At 43.5% G+C, this 6,899-nt stretch overlaps 1 protein-coding gene across 1 annotated transcript in view; it reads right to left on the minus strand.

The window, feature by feature from the left end:
- Positions 1-454, minus strand: part of FMO1 (flavin containing dimethylaniline monoxygenase 1) — a 32,246-nt gene extending 31,792 nt beyond the window's left edge. Inside the window, exon 1 of the mRNA XM_079107432.1 lies at positions 199-454. The gene's annotated coding sequence lies outside the window, so the exon portion shown is untranslated. The remainder of the gene's footprint in view (positions 1-198) is intronic.
- Between the last annotated feature and the right edge of the window lie 6,445 nt (positions 455-6,899).

The following is a 6,899-nucleotide window of genomic DNA, read 5'->3' on the forward strand; positions in this document are numbered from 1 at the left end:
CAGCAGTCTCTGACTCCACCTCCCTTACAGTGCCCCAGCACACCCCGTTCCTTACATTGGAACAGGGTGTGGCTGGATAGCTCCTGCAGGGTCACGGCAGAGGGAGCGGACACCTCTGCCCCAAAGCACAAAAAAACAGGAAAACTCCCAGCCCCACCTTCGGGTCCACAGGAATCCGGGATTGTATCTGGTTCTTACTTGATGTACTTGTGATTCCTTGTGACGGTCAGGACTTTGGAGCTGGCAGAAATCCAACAGCCGGAACCAGGTTGCCCTGGGAGTCTAAGAAATGGGAATGTTATGCAAAATCTGGAACCTAAGGCTAGCTGTTGCTTACATTTTAACTCGTTGGCTCATTGCATCAGTGAAATGCCAAGAAAAACAGTCTGTTGATGTGCACTTTAGACTCATTCTTCTGCCTGCGAGCCCTGAGTACCACTAAGAGTTAGAGCACCATCTTGTCGCCCATCCACCTCACTTTTTAAAGGGACAAGAATAAAGGAGGATGATGGTTCTAACAGCCGCAACAACAGAACTTCACTTCTAAGAGTTTTGGTCCATTTCACACTTAGACAAAATTATTAAAAACAATCACGTCACATTTTTTCTTTTTAAAAAAGTTTATTTATTTTTTTAGATAGACATGGCAGTAAGAGTGTATTTTGGCATATTATGCATACATGGAGTATCACTTCCCATTTTTTTTTTTTTTTTTTTTTTTTTTGCAGTGCTGGGGATCGAACCCAGGGCCTTGTGCTTGCAAGGCAAGCACTCTACCCACTGAGCTATCTCCCCAGCCCCCATTTTTCTTGTTGCACACAATGTGGAGTTTCATTGGTCGGGTGTTTATATGTGGACATGGGAAAGTTCTGTCCAATTCATCCAACTGTCTCTTCTATTCCCACCTCCTCCCTTCCCTTCAAGAATAGAAGTTCAGTGGATGTCACTCACATTTTTAAGCTCAATTTTTTAAAACTCTTTTAAGTGCAGATGATTGCCCACACCCTTAGGAAATACTAGGCAGATATCTTGGGAAGAGTGTGACTTTTGAAGTCACAAGCCCTGGGGTCCATATTGTGTTCACCAACTATTATCAGAATAATCTTGGAAAAATTTCTCAGCTCCATTTTCCTAATGTAAAATAGGTGTAATGTTTGGCCAGTTAGTTCAGTTGATTGGAATATGGTGCTAATAAAATAGGCATCATAATACCTGACTCAAGTAATTGCAGTGGTTAGAAAAAGTCATCTCTGTCAGGAGACTTGCATGTAGTAAATTCTGTGTGTGATGGTGATGGTGGTGATGATGTCATTGTTAGACCAGATGATTGACAACTGATGCATAAATGCCTCCTCCAGGCACAGAGAGTGAACTCTAGGAGATATTGGTGGGCTGAGGCAGGGAGAGGGCTCTGGAAGAATGGATCTCATCTCTTGATCCTAATACTGTGTGACCACAGCCTCTGGTGGTGCATCTGAGGCCCTGTAACCACTGAGCGTGTTGCTAGCCCATTGGGTTCACACCTGGCCTGGTTTCTGGCTTATTATATCCTTGGCAAGCAGACAGCTTGCTAGGGCTTTAGGTTCAGCCACCTTCCTGCAGCTCTGAAGATGGCAATAATCGGAATGACTTCAAACCTAATTTTTACCCAGAAAGTGTGCCTTCAAGACTAGTATTAGTGCAAATGTGTTCTTGAAAACCAAAATATGTGCCATTGAGTTGGGAATACCTGGAGAGTTATGGCCACCATCCATGTTCCAAAGCTACTAATAATTAAGCACTTACCATGATGTATACATGGCACACACCAAGGAGATCCCTAGGTCTTGCTGGACATGAGGGGTATCAAAGGACTTTAAAGTGTTGGCTGAGCACAATCATGATTGCTTTACCCTAATTAGCTAGAGACTTGTATTAAAGAAAAAGATTGCCTTTCAGTGGCACCTTTGTGTTCTGCTATTTTTAGGACTTGTTAGTTGAACTTTAGCCCACAAGATGAGGAAATCTCTGGATCCTCTCATTCAAGTGGCCATAGACCCTGAGAAGCCAGATCTACAGTCCAGCTCAGGTTAGGAAATAAGCACTTTGCTTTCTGGAAACATGGTAGGATTGTACTTTGTGACCCTCCTAGTGGTCAGCTGGGAATGTGTGATTAGGTGACTCAAGGAATTGTGAGCCCAAGTAATGTGTTGTTTCTGGGCAGGAGCATTAAATTGCCAGAACAAGATTCCATAGGACTTTCTTTTCTTCAGTGTGTTGACTAGCGACTTAAGATAGCTTTCTATTAGCTTGCATTTGTGAGTGACTATGGAGAGTAGAGCTGACCCCTAAAGGACACACATATCAAAGAGAAGGAATCTGCATTGTCTAAAGGTATTGAGCCTTGGAGATTACTTGTTACTGCACTGTACCTAGCTTCTACTGACTTAAGCAGTGGAAAGATGTTTCCTGGCTCCTTCATTGTATTTCTAAATCATCTTAAATCTCCCTTTCTTTTTTCCTTTCCTCTGATGCATATTTAGAGCCATGTAATTTTAGAGCTGAAAGAGAGCATAGAATTTACTTAGTTTTATTCCTGGTTGTAAATTAGATCTACCTAGTGCAACTTTTTTCTTTATCCCTGAACAAAACAAGGTTCAAAGAACTGTAACTCCCTTCCTCTCAAACCCTCCACCCAATTCACTAATAGGCTCCCTTTTTGTACAGGCTTCTCCATAGACACCTCTCTGTGCAGCATTTTATTAAAAAAGCACCCTTTCTCATGGGAGGTAGTTCCCTAAGTCCCTTACCTGTTGAGACTGCTCCTTTTCTTTTTGTGAGCATGCACCTGCAGAGTGGAAATACCAAAGCCCTGTACAGGGAACTCCAAGCCTATTCAAGGCCAGTTATTGTGTGTGAAATATGTCCCATCCCTGCGAGTCAGAGATCCAAATCTCCACTGTCTGAGGACTGGAGCTAACAGCAGCCATTCTTTTAGAATTCCTTTACAGGTCTTTAAGGCTTGGTGAGAATTTTATGGGTGTTTTAGTCTACTTTTTTGCTGCTGTGTATAAAAGACGTAACGAGAAAACAATTTGAGAGGAGGAAAAGTTTATTTGTGAGCTCACAGTTTCAGAGGTCTCAGTCCATGGACAGCTGACTTCATTCCTCGGGGCTCAAGGTGAGGCAGAACATCATGGTGGAAGAGTGTGGTGGTGGGAAGTGGCTCACATGATGATCAGGAAGCACAGAGAGACTCCACTCACCAGATACAAACATATGGCCCCAGGGACTAGCCTCCTCCCGCCATATCCTACCAGCCTTCGGTTACCACTCAGTTAATCCCCATGAGGGGATTAATCCGCGGATTGGGTTAAGTCTCATAATCCAATCATTTCTTCTTGAAACCTTCTTGCATTGTCTCACACATGAGATTTTGGGGGACACCTCACATCCAAACCATAACAATGGGAAAGCATGCGATTGAGTTACAAACTGTCACATCACTTTGGGTTTGGTTCTGAGTCTGCTCAAGGAGTTTGCAATTACTGAGAAATGCTAAGATGGCATACGTAGAATGGAAGAGTGTAGTGGGGAGACGCAGAGAGGACACTGGCAAGCAAGCAATCAGAGTACCTTAGTATTCTTATTCCTGTGGTGGCATAATCACCTGTGTCAACATGCAAAACTGTGGCAAGGCTTAGGTGAGATAATATTTGTAGAAACTCTTTGTATATGCTTCATAAAACTCAATTAACTAAACCTCAATAGTTTGTGTTTGTTTTTTCTTGTTTGTCTTCATATCCCCAGACGCAGTACGGTGCTTAATCCATGTTGAAGGAATGGATGAATTGCTGACCAGATGGCTTTGCTCATGGGGGATATCTAGGTTTCTCCATGATGTTATGAATCTTGTAGAAGTCAGGACTCTGAGGCAGTCTCTTGTGTGATATGCACACCCTTTTATGAAACCTTTCTAAGCTTAGGCAACCTGAGAGCTTATTTGAAATACACATACCTTGGATAACGCTATCGGATCCCTGACCCTGGGCACATGCCCTTGATTTGACAGCTCTCCCAGGACTTCTGTTGACTTCTTCAATGTTTTTCCTTTGTCTGTGCTCTCACTGTTTGAGCCACACCTATTTAAGTAAAGAACTTGGATTCTCCTGTATTCTACAAAAAAGTCTACCTTCATCAAATATTTCTTGTGTTTAATAACCATACTGAATATTCAGAGTGTCACCCGGAGAAGTCCTTTTGCACCCTACACAGCCTCTGCCCTCCCACTGGCTCTGTTCTTTCTCTTCATTCTTTTTTTCTTTCTAGTTCTTCCTCTTTTAAATAACTTGAACTCTTGTTTCTCACTTTGCTCCTGAAGACCACCCGGGTTGCTCAAAGTACCACCTTTTCCTTTCCACGCATTTGTGATGACATTTTTTCCCCAAACAAATGCAGTTCCCATTCCTGTTCAGGAACACTTAGTACCTAAGTTCATACGATGTCTAGTGACCTCAATATGATTTTATCTTGTGTCGTTAGACACAAACTTATTAAAATTTTTTTGAAGTTTGCTTGACAACTTGTATTTCGTCAACCTTTTAGTTGTGCTGGGCTCATTTCTATATTTGGTGCATACAGACAGAGCAAAACTGATTAAGGTGATAATCCATCTTGGGTGTAAGATAGATATTGGAAAAGGTAGAAATGGTCATGAATTTTACTCTGAGTCTGTTTCCTGATGCATAACATGTTAGAATTAAATATTAGTACATACAATTGAATTGTTTCTATTTAGTGACTTTTAGTATTGTATCCAGTTGACTTAGGTGGCTAAACCTTGAAAGAAGTTCAGCTTCAAGAGAAATGGATGCTTTTATACCCTCAACCATTTTCTACTGGCCAGCAGCTCCAAGTCTAGAGATGTCTAACAATAAAAACTCTTTGTATCAGTCATAATTAAAATCCCTCTGCCAGAATATGTAGCACATATAGATGGACATCTTAGTAGGAAAACACAAGTTGTAGATAGACACATGGCATCCACACGGGTAGGGCAGCCCGTCCTTGTAGGGGTTGGACTGGACTGGCAGTGGAGGAAGTACCAGCTCCTCTGTCTGTCTGGTGGCTTTTCAGCTCCTCCGTGGTTCTGCTGAATTTTCTTTGATTGCACGGCGGTCTACACTGCGTTCACCCAGTCTTCGCTCCTCTCCTTCGCCAGGATCAGACTTGCATTTGGCCTGACGACTCTTCCTGCCTTTCCTCCTCTCTTCTATTTCCTCTCCCACAGTTACTTTCCTCAAGGAAACCCTTGCAAGTTTAGTCTCATTTTGTCCTGTAACTTGGTTAGGTAAGATCTAACCTTAGAAGTCTTTTTTCTTAGTTTCCTGGATCTGTTCCCCGGTCCTGTGGCAGGGTGGACAGAGAGTGGTTTCCGGGCAGCATGAGCCCATCCCACCTGTTGGAAACAGCCCCACATTGCAGGTCCAGGCAGCCTCTTCCAGGACCAAAGCCAGGTTTCAAGGAAGAGGCTTCCTCTGGGTTAAGCTTTTGAAATTTTTATTATCTGAAATTATTGCTTGAAATTTTATTATCATCGTGTTCCTAATAGTTTATTTTAAAATGTCTTTGTTTTTCTACATTGAACAAATGTGACATGTTTGGCTTTTGATAAGGAAAATCAAGGAGCTGTCTATCAAACAGAGAAGGAGAGTTGAAATGAAAGGTCAGGAAAGAACTCCTGCAAGGAGAGGTTTGGGAGGAGGTGGAGACAGGAGAGGGAAAACACTGTTACCTGCAGCACAAGGCTTCCGAAGCTTCTGAGTGGACACAGGAGGAATTCAGCTCCGGGAATTGGAAACTGTCAAGGAATGATCTCTGAAAGCAGCTGTTTTGGAGAGACCCCAGGTCTAATGTGCACAGGAACCTTCTGGGGAGCTTATCAGACTGCAGACTGCAGCGGGGTTCTGACGCAGCCATTCTGGGTTATTGTGACTTTTGCATTTGGACCCTGCCCTGCTGTGAGCTCCCCAGGTATTCTGATGTAGGTGGTCTGAGCAGCAGAGCTGGGAGTGAGCTACCCTAGGCGTTTAGTCTAGGCTGGTTCCACCTGCAGGACGTATGGATGCAGGAAGGTGGACGGATCGGCCTTCCTCAGAGGCCGCGCTCTCTAGGAAGCATTATTCGTGGTTTTCTAAAGATACCTGAACATGTGGAAAAACTAAAGATTCCTAAAACTTCCAAGGTCTATGTATCCATAATAGTGTTGTCCCGATGGTGCTATTTTCCTCATTCGCTTCACATCAACCTGGCAGGCGTCGTTTGGTGTCAGAAGCAGGACAAGACCCAGGGCTACTCCAGAGAAGAGAAGAAATCAGGCAAGCTGCGTGGGACAGCTGGAGCCACGCGGGCACATTGTAAGGCAGGAGCTGGCAGACTTTTCCTGCAAAGGGTCCCATGGTAAACATTCCAGTCTTGTGGGCCGCACGTTTTCTAGGCAGTGACTCAGCTCTGCCATTGTAGCACAAAAGCAGCCACAGACAATCAATGAACATGCCGGCTGAGCTCCTCGAGACCATGAGCCAAATCAGGCACTCGGCTGGATGGGCCCACAGGCTGTAGTTGCTGAACTTTGCTATTAAGGTATAAATCTTTAATCATTGGCAGAGTAATCTGTTTTTAATCAAGAATTACATATATACACCTTCTGTGAGTAAATAAAAGGAATTTGCTTATAAGAGCAATGAAAAAAAAAATCACATGTAAATGCTGGTGTCGTTTCAATGAATTTGGAAGAAAGCTTCCACTGATGGAGGTTGCCTTCACGTTGCTGGAGGCCCTTCAGGGAGAAACCCAGGCCAAAATTAAGAACCGCATCCCCCAAGGCTTTGGAGGAATAAAGAGGAGAAATTTGCCTAGGT

This window comes from Sciurus vulgaris, assembly GCF_902686455.1.
Source record: "Sciurus vulgaris genome assembly, chromosome: 12".
NCBI classification, from domain to species: Eukaryota; Metazoa; Chordata; class Mammalia; order Rodentia; family Sciuridae; genus Sciurus; species Sciurus vulgaris.